The following is a 15,861-nucleotide window of genomic DNA, read 5'->3' as shown; positions in this document are numbered from 1 at the left end:
GGAGAAGGGACTTGAAAATCTAAGAACAAAAGAACGGCAGAGCTTGTCACTCTGGCCCTGATCATCCATGGCACCCTCTCCAGCCATCTGTCACATCATATAGAAATTCCCTGTGTGTGATTCTGTCTGCCTGGAAAGACTGCTGGCTCCTATCCATCTCCCTATCCCCACTGAGCGTGGTGCCCAGGAGGCCCCTTAAACATTGTCGAACAAAATGATGAGCCGGGGCACCACCAAGAGCCTGCTCTTAAGCAGGGAGCACTGGCCACGCCCATTCCTCAAGGCTAAGGCTCCCTAAGCCTGCAACTTCCTCTCCCCTTAACGTGGAGAGCACATGTGGCTCATACAGCACGAGATCACACCTGGTCTACCTTTGTTCCCACCAGCCGCCCTCTCCTCTCTCTTGGGCAGCTGTGAGTCCCTGGCAGTCTGGGAACAGAGAGGACTCACCACACTCCACTTGCACTATAAGAAGCACACAGCAGTCGGACGTGGTGGTTGGTACAAAAAGTAGGAAAGTCAGGGTTATAACATTTTTCATCTAGAGCGGAAAAAAAAAAGAGCTTCCTTAAAAAACGTGTTTTATAATCCCCAGTGCAAGCAAAAATGCAGTTAGAATACCCATTTATCTATTCTAGCATCAGTATAAATCAAGACAATCCTTTTGAAAATAATTTGGCAAAAAGACTCAAGGATCTTGAAAGGAGAGGCCCATACTTTCTGACCCAGTAATTTCACTTCTGGGAATTTATTCCAAGGAAATCATCCAAAATGAAATGCTAAGATGTTCACTGCAGTGTTATGTACAATGGTGGGGAGGAAGGGGGAGGACAGGAAGGAATATCCAGTAAGAGAGGAAGAGTTAAATAAAACCGATGCAGCCATTAAAGGATAATTAGGAATAATTAGAAACAGGCTTATCAAAAGGAAAAGCAGACCACAAACCCATGTACAGACCCGGACAGCATTCTGTCCAAGTCTAGAAGTTGTGATAAGATAATGGTAGCGTGAATGTTTTCCTTTCACTTTCCAAACCGTCCCTGAAGTTGACTCTAAAGACAGGGCACCCTACTCAAGGCGCAGGAAGAGCCATGCATCCTCCAACCCATCCACCTCATGCCCAGGCCTGGGACTTTAGCAAGGGGACGGGACGTGGCAGGAAGACTCTGAACCATGGCAGCCGAACCTGGTTGCAAGCTCTGTTAACATGACACCTCTGAGAATGACATTTAACCAAAAGGAACCTTCTGGGAATATTCAAATACCCTCAAAAAATGAAAAAATAAAAAATAAAAAAACCAAAGCAGGCAGGCAGGCTTTACATACAGCGTGCGTGCACATAGAGAGAGCCACAGTTCTCAATATACACCGCTCCATTCCCCAACAGCCGTGGTGGCCAACTTTCTGCCCCAATCAGCCATCTGGGGCTCAAAGGGAAGGTGTCAGATTGATCACCAGGGTTGGATTAATTTTTTTTTTCCTTTCTTAAATCCCCTTAACTGAGAAAGCAGCTTGAGCCAATTCTGCTTTTCTCACAGACACCAAAACACCAAGCTGTAGTTACACCAGTTCATCTTCACACCCCCAGCGCTTGGGGGAGGGGAGGATCAAGCTTTCCAAGCAGCTCTCTGCCGTCTCCCCTCCCTCCCTCCCCTCCCGGTGGGGAAGCTGGAAGCTCAGGCTTAAAGGAACAGGATGCTGGGAAAGGGCCACATCCCCAGCCTCCTCCCCACCCCCTCCAGGGTCCCTTTCAGAGGAAGGAGGTGGCACTGCCTCCCAGGGGCCTCTCGGACCCCCAGCTCAAGTCAGGGATCTTCCCCTCCTCTGCTCTGCAGCTGCAAAGATCTTCTAGACTAGAACACTGCTTGCACCAGCCTGACCTCCACCACTTAGCATAGCCTTAAAACTTATTTAGAGAGTGACAGGAGGGAGAAGGCTGATGTGTGTCCCAGGATATACCAGGCACCTTCTTTCCGTGATCTCCCCTCAGCAACCTGACCAGGGGGTACTCCCGTTTTATAAATGAGCAAACTGAATCTTGGAGATGCTGCAAGTCTGTGGCCGAACCCTTCTTGTTCTGGGCTTTCTGCACCACACTGGCTGTTGAGGACCACGAGGGAACCAACCACTACTGAGCACTGAGTATGTGCCTGATGCTCCCACATATATTCTCTCTAATCCTTAAAACAACCTGGAGAAAAGGAACTATATTCTCACCCCCAGGATCCAGATGAGAAAAGTGAGGTTCAGAGGGGAGCTGACTTTCTTCTCACCTACGTGATGAGTTGGACTTGAGCCCAGGTCACAGAACTAAGGCCCCTGTCTCCCCTCCCGCCCCCACAGCAACCGTTCAACAGTCCAAAGTTCCTCCAGGAACCAGACTGTAAACCATCTGTGTGGCTACAGGTCTACGCGTAGCAGTGTGTAGGTACTCAGGACCTGTGCTTTTGCTGGCGACAAGGAAGGCATAAACCGGGGTAACGGAAAGTCCTGAGGATTTACGTCTAACGGAGGAAATTTCCAAACACACAAGAAACCGTAGCAGCATGGAACAGGGGTTCTCCTGGGAAGAGTGTGCTGCCTCACAGTTCAGCAGCTTCTTGCTGGACCTCATAACCCACTGAACCCACCTTTAGCCCAACAATTAGGAAGATCCTTAATAGCCCCCACTCCCAGTGCAAACCCCTCTGTTACCTACTGCTTTACCACCCAGACCCTCTCTGAATCTGTTAATGATCAACCCTCCGGGCAGGCGCCAGCCTTCCAAAGGGACAATGACCACCCCCAGGAAAAATGGCCAAAAGCAGGTCCTGGATCAATTGATTAGGTTGTAAACAAGGGTTGTGAAGAAAAAAAAAAAAAAAAAAAAAGGGCAGCCAAGACATGGTGTTTCCGGTACTTTTATTGTCCTTTGGTTGGCCCCTTCTCTTTCAAGGAGGCAGGTAGTACAGGAAAAGCCTAAGGAATGAGCCAACCACAAAGACTAGTGCTCAGGAGACTGGTTTCAAACCCACTGTCTGGACACACTTTTCACAATTTCTCAGGTTTTGACAGGAGAGAGGGGGGCTCTCTCAGCTCACAGACCCCCACCCGAAATACAACAACCAGAGGCTGCCTGCTGCCCTTCCCACCATCACAGACACTTGGGCACCTGCTTCACACCAGGCAAAGTGGAGGTGAATCAGATGTGGCCCTGGCCTCCAGAGGCTTCCAGTCCAGTGGGAGAGACATTCACCACAATCACTAGTGACTTCCGGGGGGCGGGGGGGGGGGGGGGGGGGGAATAGCAGCAAATAAAAATTATGTAGAAGGAAAGCCAATTTCTAAGATGAGAAATGCTGGCTCTGGGCTCTGGCCCCCATTCTCAAAAAAAGAAAAAGAAAAAAGGACCAAGGAGAGGAGAGGCCTGGCTTCAAAGCCACCGAAGACACCCAGTTACCAGGCAGGCAGTATCCTGAGCATCACCCAGGTGCTAAGAACCTGGGGCAGAGCCACAGAGACAGGCCTGAACTTCAAGGAAACTAGGCGGAATCACACAGAACTTCAATCCACAGAGCAGAGCTCTAGAGGCTGTCTCAGCCCAGCAACTAGTACGCACCTGGCAAAGGGAGACATGCAACCAAGGAATTTGCGGATGAATGAAGAATGGCAGGGCCTTGAGAAGGCAGAAAAGATGTGCTGGGAAAAGAACCCAGAGCCCAGTCATAAAGGGAAACTTGCCCTCCGAGCAAGCAAAGGAGGGTCGGGCACCCTGGGTGGAAGACGCTGCGTGTGCAAAGGCACAATGATGCAAGGGAACATGGCATATCCAGGGAACTCTGAGAAGCCCCTCTGCTCATGCTTGAGGGAAAAGGGGTGCCATGCGCAAAGGCGCTAAGCCCACAGGGCCTTGGGCCCAGCTGGGGAGCATGAGCTGCATCCTGAAGCCAAGGAGAGAGCAGGGATGTCCAGGCACCGGTGCAGGAGGGCCAACTCACATTTCAGAACAAGAACTCCAGCAGCAGTTTTGATTCACATCCCAGTGCCTCCAGTTTCCAGGTGAAGAAACTGAGGACTTAAGTAGGTTCCACACTTGCCTGAGGTCCAGTGGCTGCATGATGTCCATCCCTGGCTTCTAACCCACGGCCCCTTTCATCACACCCTGCTCCTGTCCTGAGAGCTCTCATTCCATTACCTAAATACTCCCCAGATGCGGCGGAGGCTCTTCTGAATGGATCTGCACAAACAATGGTGCAGCTCTGGGGCCTGGGAGGCCCTTCACCTGCCTGAGCCCCAGCTTCTTCCTCCTATGAAAGATGGGGGAATGGATGCTAAACCCAGACAGCTGCTGTGCAAATCAAATGAAGATGTGTATAACTGGCGCACTGACCCGCGGCCCGTAAGCCCTCCAAGGATGTCAGACTAGTTATTATTCACTCATTCAAACATACTGGAGTGTCTACAATGTGCCACTCTGCTTAGAAAAAGCAGAATGAAGGAGAAGGAGCTGAAGACCACCACAACAAAAATGGACAGAGTGTTTCCCACAGTGGACCGTGACTGGGTCTGAGGCCTTTGGCCTACAAAGGGAAGGGGTTGGGTAAGCAGGGAAGAGATTAAAGCCATGATGTTTTATGCAGTGTTCGGCTGCTTGGAGATAAAACCAGAAAGCCGGTCGGGAAAGGGGTTGGGAAAATGGAATGCAAACTGCTCTACCCTCCAAAGCTCTGGGACTGAAAAATGAGGTCTACCTGACATCCGTGCCTGGAGATGGGACACAGCTTCGGCCCTGGTTCCAGCCTTCCCAAGGCACAGTTTATGAGATCACGGTTCAGGAAGGTTCTGGTCTGGTCACAAGTATCTGCTATCTCTCCTGTGGCTGGCTGGGGACAGGCAGGCCAGGCGCAAGAGAGTAATACACAGTCTCGGGCAGTAAGGGGGTCATGGACAGTGTTAATGTGGACTGAAGAACCGTATGGACTTGAGGTCTTAGGAGGTATGCTGCTGCACAACCAGTAAAGTTTTGTGGCTGGGGGAACTGGAAGGCTTCGGTGGGTTGAGGCATATGCACATGAGCAGCCATGGCCAGTAGCCACCAGCAATGACAATGGCCAGCCTTCTTGGATCTGGGCCAGCAGGCTAGTCCCTCAAGGACCGACAACGCAGTTCGTTCTTATCAATACCACCTACTAATGTATTTGGCACATAAATTCAAGATGGCACCTGCCAAATACCAAAAGATAATGGCTAGGCCCAATCAAGCGGGAACACACGGTTGTGTACTAAAGAGATGCAGAAGGCAAGGCCCTTTTTCCTAGGATGGGCAAAGGAAAGAACAAGAAGGAACAGCTGTGGTCTCCAAGAAATAAGTCGGCTGTCTACCCTACCCAATCAATTAAGCCAGATTCAGAAAAAAACAGCAACCCACTTTGCCTCAAGTGTTAAGTCAACCAGCATTACCCGGTGGCTTTGAAAGACCAACACAGCATGTGTCATAGGCAAACACCCCATACAATCACTGGTTTCCTCCAAAATTACACCCGGCACCTTCCAGGGGGCTGGGAATAAAAACAGACAGATTCCCTGCCTTCTGGGATAATACTGATAAATAATGACTTACACTCCACAGGTCTGTTCACTGAACCCTAGCCTACGATTTTCAAGGAACTCAGGCGGAGACTCCAGGCTTCCAGGACAAGGAAAAGGCAAGGTATCTGAATTATTAGAACAAAATAACAGGGAGGGCAGAGAAGAGAGGTCCAGGGTCCTTAAACCTCCCCCACCCCATCCCAGCACGGGGAACCAATGGTCAGCCCTGGAGCAAGTCAATTAAGCTCCCAGAGGATCTAAAATTACTCTTTAGTTGACAAAGGGAAAAAAAAAAAAAACAAAACGCCCCCAAAACTCTGCCTCTAGGGCTTAATTAGCTCTGTAAAAGGTCAAGAGATGCACAGATAACAGGTACTTTTGCCAAAAAAGGAGAAAAGTAAACTACTCCTGGAAACAGACAAGATCCATGTCCCCAGCCTCCAGGACCCCTCCAGCAGGTGGGGCTGGGAGCCAGGCCCTGGAAACCAGTTCCTCCAGCAGGGCAGGATGCCAAGGCATCCTGTTGGAATGAGGTTCCCCATCTTCCCTGGATAAGGTGGTGCTCCAGCCTCCTGTCCCAGCCTGCTTGCCAGACCCTGTCCCAACAGGCAGGAGAGGACTGATCCTGGCCTCACCTGCTGTACTATCTGCCTTCAGGCAAGCTGAGGGCAGGGAGAAGGCCTGCAGAGGCGGTGGGTGGTTGGGGGAGAGGCTCCATCTTGGATTCCAGAAGCTTGGATTCCAGTGACAGCTGAGCCTTGAAGTGAATTCATCCAGTTCTAGAGGTGAAATGTACTGACCCTGCAAGGCCTACAGAAACCGTCTAACCCTAGTTCTACCCATAAGAAGGCTGCAAAGACTGAGGGGAGGGAACTGGCAAAAACGAGTCACCCCCCTTCAGGCTAGCATGGGCCCATCTCAGCAGGATAAACACGTGGGGTGCGGCAGGTATGCCCCTGTGATCCCCCGTAAGACTTACTATCGCTTATTGACAGGTATCATGCTAAGCGTTTTACAAGAACCATCTCATTTAATCCTCAAGCATGCTTGCCGAATGTGCTCTCCCCCGAATGAGGAGCTGGGATAAGGGGGGAGGTGGGATACCGGAACTTGTTTCTTGGAGATCACAGCTGTCCCTTCTTGTTCTTCCTTTCACTCATCCTAGGTCCCACTCTTCCAAGTCACAGCTTTTCTTTTCAAATACCCCTGAATTCCTGTGGTTAGTGACCAAGAAAGCTGGCATGCACACTCAGGTCTACGGCTCCAAAGCCCCAGCCAGCTCACGGACCCCAGACATGGGGACAGACTCTCAACAGCCTTCAAGCCGTGGACAAAGCCCCGTCTGACCAAAACCTGTCTTTGGCAATCAGGGAAGGATGAGGGAAGGGGTCTGCCCCTTCCAGACAGTCCCCTGGCAGGGCCCCATTCCCTTGCCAGCCTCTGTGCCACCACAGGGGCCGCTGCGGTTTCTGGCCACCCCCACTGATGACAGCCCTAGTCCCTGCCCTAGGAACAGTGCTCACTCCGGGATCTCGCGGGTCAGACGGGAGAAAGAGCAGGAGCCCCAACCCTCAAGGCCAGTGTCCGTCCCCAGGATACTCCCTAAAAACCCTGCCAGGCTGCAGCTTCACTCGCCCACCTGGCATTCCATCCCCGAGGCAATCGAGGCAGGCCCGCTGGGGAGCGAGCCGAGGAGAAAAAGGGCCTGATTTATAGAATTTACCAAATAGGCCCGTTTTTCACCAAGTCCCGGTGCTTTGGGGAAAACTCCAGGTTTTTAGGAGAGGTAGATTAATGGCAAGGAGTTAATGGGGCAGTGATATATCCTGCCTGAAATTTTTTGAAAAGTTCTGTGTTGAGGCGTCCAAGTCCAGTGGACCTGCCGTGATTTAGTATGGCAGCCCCCGAGAACAGGCAGGCCCACTACATCTGTAAATCTGCTAAACGAGGTCGTTTCTGGAGGGCGGTTTACAAGATATATGGCCTGACGTGTTGCCAAACTTCCCAGCTAGCTGAGCCCCAAATGTGAAGACAACGGGAGAGCCAGGGCACAGAGTCGGCCCCCCTCTTCTAGGAGGTGGGGAAAAAAGGGAGCAGCCGATGCTGGGGAACTAAGGAAAGCTGAACTTAACTTCTCTGGCTTCCTGCTCAGGGCAGGGAGAGTTGGGGGTTCGAGAACAAAAGGACTACAGAGAGTAGAGGCGAGAGGGAACTCAGACATCACCTGCTGTGGCACTGTCTTATCAATGGGAAGACAGGGCCTCAGATACTGGCATACAAGGCAGCCCAGTGTCTTGAACCAGGATGTGACTCTACGTGGGCAATCATCCCTGCCCACCCCTCCAAACCCCAGCCAGATCCCCACAGCCCAGGCTGCATTTCTCAAAACGCCTCTGGTCTCACAGGGAGAAGACAGGATGGCATCATGCTTCTCTGGCTCATTTGGGAGCTACAGACATTGCCTGAATGAAGGCAGACAGAGTCACTGACAGTGGAACCCTCCTCCTCTCCAACAGTCCCTTGGGGCCACGCCAAATCTCTCCGTAGGACACACCCGATCACGATCGTGATCATCGTCCCGAGGCGAGATGCTCCCTCACTCTGTAGCTTCACTGATGTGAAAGTCCGTATCAGATCAATTACAACACCATCATTCCCCATTACCTTTGCTGGAGGATTCGATTACTGGATTAATTTATAATCTGACTTCCTGGTTGTTTTTTTGCCTATTGCTCTCTTTATACCAAAATCACATGTAATAGAACTTAATCAAACGGTCCAAAAAGGTGTTTGAATGTCTCTACCGCTGATGTCAATTCATTACAGGCATTACTGCTTCTCTGATTTTCTCCACACTCCTCACCTTACTCTGAAATCCCTAGAACCAAACCCTTATCTGTGGACTTAACACAGTGGCAAAGATAATCCAAGGGAAAGTCCTGCTTGACATCAGGGCTGTGCTTTCCAGTGGATTTCCAGGGCCTACCCCAGCCATCCAGGACACCTCCACGCGATGGCTCAGCGGGCACTGACTGGGAACTGGGCACAGAAGGCTAGGAGCCGACACTGGGTCCCTTTCTGGAAGAGGGTGCTGCTGTGGCTGCAGCAGTGGGCTCAAACTCTCCAATCTCCCTCCTGGAGCTCACGGTAATCTGATGATCGCAGTGGATAATTAGAGTCTCTTATCAAAACAATTAGCGGATGAATGAACAGCCAGTTCTGTCTCCAACACAACTGCACAAGAGCAGCAAGGCGGGGGAGGCAGAGGCAGGGGAAATGACGAATTGCAGCCACCCGCCATCCTGCCCGCGCCTGGGGACAGGCGGTCCAATTCTAAAGCAGCCACACGCTGCCCCAGCCTCACCTCCATCTCCTCCGCACGCCCATCCCACCAGCATCTGCCCAGAGGGCCCTCCCCAAGTGCCTTCCCTTTTCCAGCAGGGCCGGGCTCCTAACCCTCCTACTCAGGGAAGTATCAGACTCGCCCTCCTCCACCCTCTTCCCTGCAAAGTTTCGTGCACACTCTCTATTTACTCAGGCTGGGACACCCCAGGGCAGCACGCAGAGCTCTTTCTGTATGTGGCTCCTGGCACCCAGTAGGGGCTCCAGAAATATCCGTGGAGCGAGCGAGCGAGCGAGCAAGCCGGCCTGCTTCTCTTCCTCACAACTGACTACAAACTGTTTCATGGGAATACCCAGGCTGTTCCACCCAGTGCCCCCGTCTGCAATTTCATTAGCTAATGTTTAAAATTCAAAGCTCCTCCATCATTCCCGTGTCTCCCCATCTGTAAACAGGCCTGTGGGTCCAATACCATTTGTTTCCACTGGCGAAAATACACAAGGATTAGCCAGAAAGCCCTCTGGAAACATAATCCGAAGTAGCCTGGATCGTAGGGTGGGGAACAACTTGCCAGAAGAGGTGGTCCTCCTGTGTTTGGTTTTTGGACCTCGGAAATGGGGCCAAGGAGAAGGTGGGGGACAAGAAGATGTCTATAGGGCTCTCACCAAGAGGTGACTTGGGGGAAGAGCCCCTGGTTTGTAAACACGACTCAGACACGTGGAGGCGAGGGCACACCATCTTGGGCCCGGCCTCTCTAGGGTCTTATCACAGCATCACCCCAACAGCGATACATTCTGGGGTGTGCTGGTACGGTGGGGTGCCCCCGCCCTGTTCCTAGTGTTCAGCAGAAAAGACAGGGAAAAGGAAAGAAAGAGAAGAGGAAAAGGCCGGGCCCAAAGCAGAGTTCTCCAACTGCTTTTGTTTTCCACTGCGTTCCTTTCAAGGTCTGGGTTCTGCTAAGCCCCCGAAAGCCACGGCATCATCTGTCCGATGATGTCCGCTTCCCCCTTTGCAATCTGCCGCCCTGCCGGCTCCTGACAGCCATCAATCATTCTGTAATGTGCTGACCCCAAGGCTCAGGGGACGGAATTTTCAAGTCAAATGTAGCCGTTAACATAAATAAAGCATTGCCCTGGATTTCTTTCTTTCTTTCTCTCTCTCTCTCGCTCTCTCTCTCTCTTTTATGATTCTGCAGCTGCTGCTGGGGACTCGGTAGGCAACAAAAGTGAGGGCAGACAGGCAGAGTGGAATGGCAATTCTACTTTTCTGAGTCATAACAATTATGACGTTGTGATAAGAAACATTTTCTATGAATTTTTAAGCACCAGTTATCCTGTTTTGCAATTGTCCCTGGGGAAGGAAGGACAGATTCAATGGGACTGAGGGCTACAAGCCAACTGTCCTGAGCGAGGCAGACCCCGGGGTCCCTCCCGCAGCCCACCCCGGCGCGCCCCTCTAGCTGGGGCTCACTCTACATCTTAAAGAAAGCAGTGTCCTTTAAGCACATTTACATGCAAACGGCTTCCATGTACCAAATATAGTTCCGTAAGCCAGCGTTTATTTTTAAACATGAAGAAGAGTCTCCCATAATAAAGCTCATGATAAATGTTATGATCCTCAAAATGGTTTGTAGGGGAAGAGGAAGAGCGACTCGGGGACTGGGCGGGAGAACGGAAGCTCTTCCCCTGGAGCCTCCACTTCTGCTGTCCGGTCATCCGGACTTCTGTCCAGGCGGTCAGCCCTGCCCTCCCCTCCTCTCTCCTGTGCTCTGTGAGCAACACACTGGGGCCCAGCAAGGGGGTGATCGGCACACGCGAGGTCCACGATGCCAAAGGGACAGTCCTCGGGGATGTAACCCACTGAGACAGAAGAGGGCAGGGGCCCGCCAAGAGCCAGGTGTTTGACAGAGCTCTGTTCACATGCTACGACCAGCACTGCTGAGTCGCGGGCCAGGCCCACCTGAGACCATTGAGCAAGGTGACTAAAAAAAGCTTCTGGCTCAGCTGCTGATCTTCTGTATGGCCCTGGCCAAGTCACAGCACCTCATCTCTATACATGGCGGAGGCTGGTGTAGACAGCATCCTCCAGGTTCATTCCAGGCCTAACTGAGCATGACTACCTGTCAAACCAGAAGCCCCCCCCCCCTCCCCCGAAGCTCTCCCTCAGGCAGAAGGCAGCTTTGCCCCCTGGGGTTTCTAAGTTCCTCAACCAGTGTAACAATCAATGTCTTAACATCCTCACTAGCCATCTTGAAAACCCCTTGGGTTCCTCCAGCTCCTTCTGAGAGGGAGAAAATCAACCGCTGGATTGCCGGGGTATCTTTATAAAAAGCCACACACAATGACAAAAGGATATAAACCCCACAGACTGATCTGATGGCATCTCCCTCACCTATAGTTCAATCCCCCTCCAGAATCTTCACTGAGCTTCGAAGGTGCCATTACCCAACCTTGGAATTGCGATGCCCCGTACCACCACAAGAATGGGGGGCTCCCCTGACCCCACCAGGCCTAACTTCCTCCAAGTTCTACTGGAACAGGGAGCCAGTGTTTGCCTGTCTTGGAAGCCCAGGGTTGGAACGTACATTTTCCCTCCCTAGATCCTCTGGCTGGTGGGTTTTCACGGGAAGTGAGAAGGGTCCCCATATGGAAGCAGCTAGAAGCCAGTGCCTGTTTCACAAGTCCAACAGTAAAGTTCCAAAAAATATTCTGGAAACTCTCTGTACAGCTTTAGCAGACTCAAAACTGGGGAAACAAATGCATCTCCCGGACTTCCGGAAGAAAGGGACTTCGAGAGCCTAGTCCCCAGGCCCCACCAAAACTCTGCTCCTGGAAGAGAGATGGACACACCATCGAAGCCAGGAGGGTGGTGGGGAGTCTGAATGTGCCTGTGACCCCGAGAATGAATGATTCGGTTCAAGGCAGACACATTAAAAAGGCTGCATATTTATCTTTCTGACATTTTAAAATATGCTATAGAAAGCAGAATCTTAAATCAAGGTGCATTTTTAAAGACGTGTTGTACCAGGGACAAAACCGCTTCCTTTCTCCCTTCAAGGAGCATGCCTGCTGTGGAGCAAGGATTACTGCATGTGACAGAGGCTGGGCCTCCTGCACAATCGATATTGAGTTATGTTTCGGAGGCAGCCAGACAGCCGGCCAGGCTGGAGCTCACAACCACACTCGGTCCATTGTCAGAGCCCCTGCCTCCGACCCGGGCCCCCAGGCTTAGCCCAGGCCCCATGCAGGGGAGCCGAACTCACCTCCAGCAGGCCACAGGCACTGCGAGGGCTCACCAGAAACATTTTTCCAGACTGAATTCAGGGATCCAGCTCCCCGTCAATTGTTCCAAGGCACAGTCCCAAGCAGGGAGCCCCTTATCCCCACCGCCCCACCCCTGCTTCTTAGGAATCTGGATGCCATGGCAGCAATGTGCTACACCAAACAGCTGCCCCAGCTTCACCTCCCTCAGGACCAGGGAAGGCGATGGCCTTGGTGGCTGTCCTCCTCACCCCACCGTTCACATGAGGCTGTAGGGCTGGGCAGGCAAGGGAGAGGACGCCTGCATTACTTTTTGGGTGGATTTTGGTCAAATGTCGCATAAGCTAGGGGAGAGCCTTCAACGTACACTAAGGAACTTCCCAAACGACCGGGTTTACACCCGCTGCCAGCACACTGATGCATACACAGCATGGCTTGGTTATAAAAGTATCCCAGTTCAGATATCATATGGTCCCTAATGCACACATACCAGAACTCTGAACCAAAGGAGAAAAGAGACCTGCATCAATCCCTCGCTGCAGGCAGCCCCCAAAGTAAAGAGGGCAGACGTGACGACCTACAGGAAACTGCTCTCAAGGGTTGTCATTGGTGGGATCTCCATCACACCTGAGCCAGAGGGAGACCTCGGCCAAACTCCACTGTCAACGGAAAAGAACAACAATCAATAAACTGTGGCCACCACAGAGGGAGGGCTGCCCCAAGCAATGGTGCCAGGCGAGTGAGGATTGGTGGTGACTGCGAGGGAGAGTTTACCAACCCCACCTTACCTTACAGCCCCACCTTCCCCTGCAGTTCAAAGGGGAGTTAATAATGCACCCCCCCCCCGCCCCTGCCGCGCGGGGGTCATCCAGCACAGCTCTCCACGTGCCTCCTCCGAGACCACCCATCTGTCCCTGTGTCATTCACCCTGGTGGTTACCCAATTCTTCCCAGAATTGAGTCTAAGATGTTACCAGCCATCAGCCTACAAGCAGTCTCTTGAGGTGAAGAGGGAGAGCAAGACTGACCCCCTTCCTTTTTCCCAAGGAACATCCTCTCCACCATTACAGGTCATCTCACCTCTCCCTGGTCATCGTCCACTAGAGTGAACAGAGGTACTCAATGCCCTCTGCCCATCACGCCCATGGTGAGGATACAAGTTCTATCTGCTGACACAGATCAGATGTCAACACAACCCAAGGCCCCAACCTTGTGCCATCAAAGCATTCCTCCCCCCAAGCCTAAATGTGAAGGACACAACCAGCTCAGAAATCCCCCAGGACAGGCTCCCATCCATAGCAATACGAGAGGGCAAAGGCACACCGTTAACAGAGGGCCAACGCACCTCACCTTGAACTGTGCCGCCTCTCCAGAGCACCCAACTCTGTGTGGGGAATTGCCATACTAGCAGTGGGGACGGGGTCCTGGGATGCCTGCTAAGGCAGAGCTTGGGAACAATGAAGAATCAGCTAATTACAGTCACTGAAGGCACTGTTAAATGGTTTATTAAACTTTGCAAAGAAAAATACATCAACATCCATCAGTGCAAATGCCTTTCTATACATCAAGCCTTTGAATATTTCCTCATTATAAGTAGAAATAAACCTTTATACGTGTGTTCGCACCTCAGCATACGTCCCAATACGATGACCTCCGTACGTAAAGTCGCCTATATAGAAAGAAGCACAGGTATGTGCCTGGCTGGACAGACAAAGGCATATTATCTGGGTGAAGGCACATTATACCATGGAAGTGTGTCCATGCATGTACACAATACTTAGACCAGATGCTGAATCATTTCCAGATGCTACCGCCTAGGACAGCCTTTGTTAAGGAAGAGGGGAAAAAAAGCTTGCCCTTCACATCCAGATACTTGGATTTGGGTTACACGAAACAGGATTAGTTCAGAAAACAGTGCAATTTCACAGCCAAGGCAAAAGCCGAAAAACGAAAATCGTGTAAACAGCTGACAGGACTATAGGACTGAGCAGTCACAAGAGGCCAGGGGCTCCTGGTTTAACTCTAACTCCCCTCCCTCCATCTCACACATGTGGTCTCACATGGAGTAGAGGGTCCCTCGGGCCTAATAAGAGGGTTGGCATTCCTCCCACGACAAAATCCGGTGGCATCCAATGCAGGGGAGAGGTCACAAGATCTGGCTCCTACCTGTGCCTGGCTGTCATGCCTGCCCCAAGGCCATGCCAATCAGCTGGCCAACCCTCCACCAGGAACCTCTCTACCCTGGGCAGCCGCCACAAAGGACAAGCAGTGTCACCCACAGCATGGGTGCAAAGAAAGAGGAAGAACTGGCAGAGAAGGGGCCAAGGACGGTGGGGTCCCTTGCCCCAAGTGCCCACCAGCACCCAACCAGGGCACCAGACCTCTGATGAAGCCAGAACTCTAAACACATGCATGCCCTATACCCCCCAACACAGGCCTTTCCCACCAGCCCACGCCACCTTGCCCTTCCCAAGAGCCTCCAACCACAGGTCCACGTGGGTCTCACTCACTCTCTTGAAAATCATTTTTCACAGACCTGCAGGGCTGGAAGGTCCAAATCATCTTATCTCCCAGATGAGAAACCAGGGCTCAGAAAGGTTAAGCAACTTGCCCAAGGTCACACATCTCACAAGTGGAAGAAGAGCTGTGACTGGATCCCAAAGCTGCCTAGCTAAGCCCGCGCTCCTTCCACTCAGCTAAGTTCTTGTAAACCAGCTGCTGCTACCAGTCCTGGGAGGCAAAGGAAGTGACAACGGGGATAATCAGACACTGGCGGCCAAGGAAGGCGACAGCGGCAGTATGGGAAGGGAAGCCTGGGTGGGAGCCACAACCACTGCATCAGTCAGCCCTGCAGGGGAAGCAGCAGCAGAACTGAGATGTGAGGAAACCCAAAGTGGAGGAGGGGGCTGCAGAAGGGAGAGGACCGAGAATTTGGAGCCAGGAGACCTGGGTTCTAGTCCCGGCTCTGCCACTGACAACCAGCCGTGCCTCGGCCAGGTCAAGGTGCTGCTGTGGGCCCTGTTTCCTCATTCGTAAGATGAAAGGGCTGGACAAGATGATCTCGAAGGCCCCTTCACCCCCATTTCCAGTTTCCAGGGCCTGACTGTGCCTTCTGCCGTACGTGCTGGTTACATGGCCTCCAATAAGTCACTTCGCCTCTCCGTGCCTGAGACAAGGAGGTGACGGGCTCCCGGGGTTCCTTGGTAAGAACTCTGAGGAAGCCAGGTAAGCCCTGGCATCAGGAGGGACCAGAGCCTGCTGACCGGCTCCCCTGCCCTATAGCCAAAGCTACAGCAGGACAGGGGGCCCAAGTGGGAGTCAGATGTATCAGGGAGTCAGGCTGAATGCCCACAGGGAACCAGAGGGGACAAATAAAATGTGTCACTGCTGGCACTCGGGTCAGGAGGCGAGCAAACACACGCACACGCCTCCTCCCACGCAGCATTGTTCCCAGTGCCTCCGTCAGCAGTTCTGCCCGGCTTGACAGCCCGGGCTTCCTAATAGGGCAGGCTGGACCCGGCGGACACCCGGTCACTTCCCCTCTAGTGGTCCACGGGGACATGCCACTGCCTGGGGGTGGGGGATGTGCCAGGAAAGCTGGGCTTGTCCTCAACAAAGGACTGGGAGCCAGCCAGCTACACGGAGGGGCCCCGGGGAACTCTCGTGGCCCGCACAGGTGGTCCCCTCAGCCCTC

General features: G+C 52.4%; 1 protein-coding gene across 6 annotated transcripts in view; it reads right to left on the bottom strand.

Moving 5' to 3' along the window:
- SSBP3 (single stranded DNA binding protein 3) overlaps window positions 1–15,861 on the bottom strand; it is a 163,033-nt gene that overhangs the window by 77,573 nt on the left and 69,599 nt on the right. The window contains exon 1 of one of the 6 annotated variants that reach the window (XM_049617118.1): window positions 14,704–15,361. The exons of the other annotated variants lie outside the window; for them this stretch is intronic. The gene's annotated coding sequence lies outside the window, so the exon portion shown is untranslated. Of the gene's footprint in view, window positions 1–14,703; window positions 15,362–15,861 lie in introns of those variants that run through there. 6 annotated transcript variants of the gene reach the window in all.

The sequence above is a fragment of the Panthera uncia genome, assembly GCF_023721935.1.
Source record: "Panthera uncia isolate 11264 chromosome C1 unlocalized genomic scaffold, Puncia_PCG_1.0 HiC_scaffold_4, whole genome shotgun sequence".
Classification (NCBI taxonomy): domain Eukaryota; kingdom Metazoa; phylum Chordata; class Mammalia; order Carnivora; family Felidae; genus Panthera; species Panthera uncia.
This window is presented reverse-complemented; position numbering and strand designations above follow the sequence as displayed.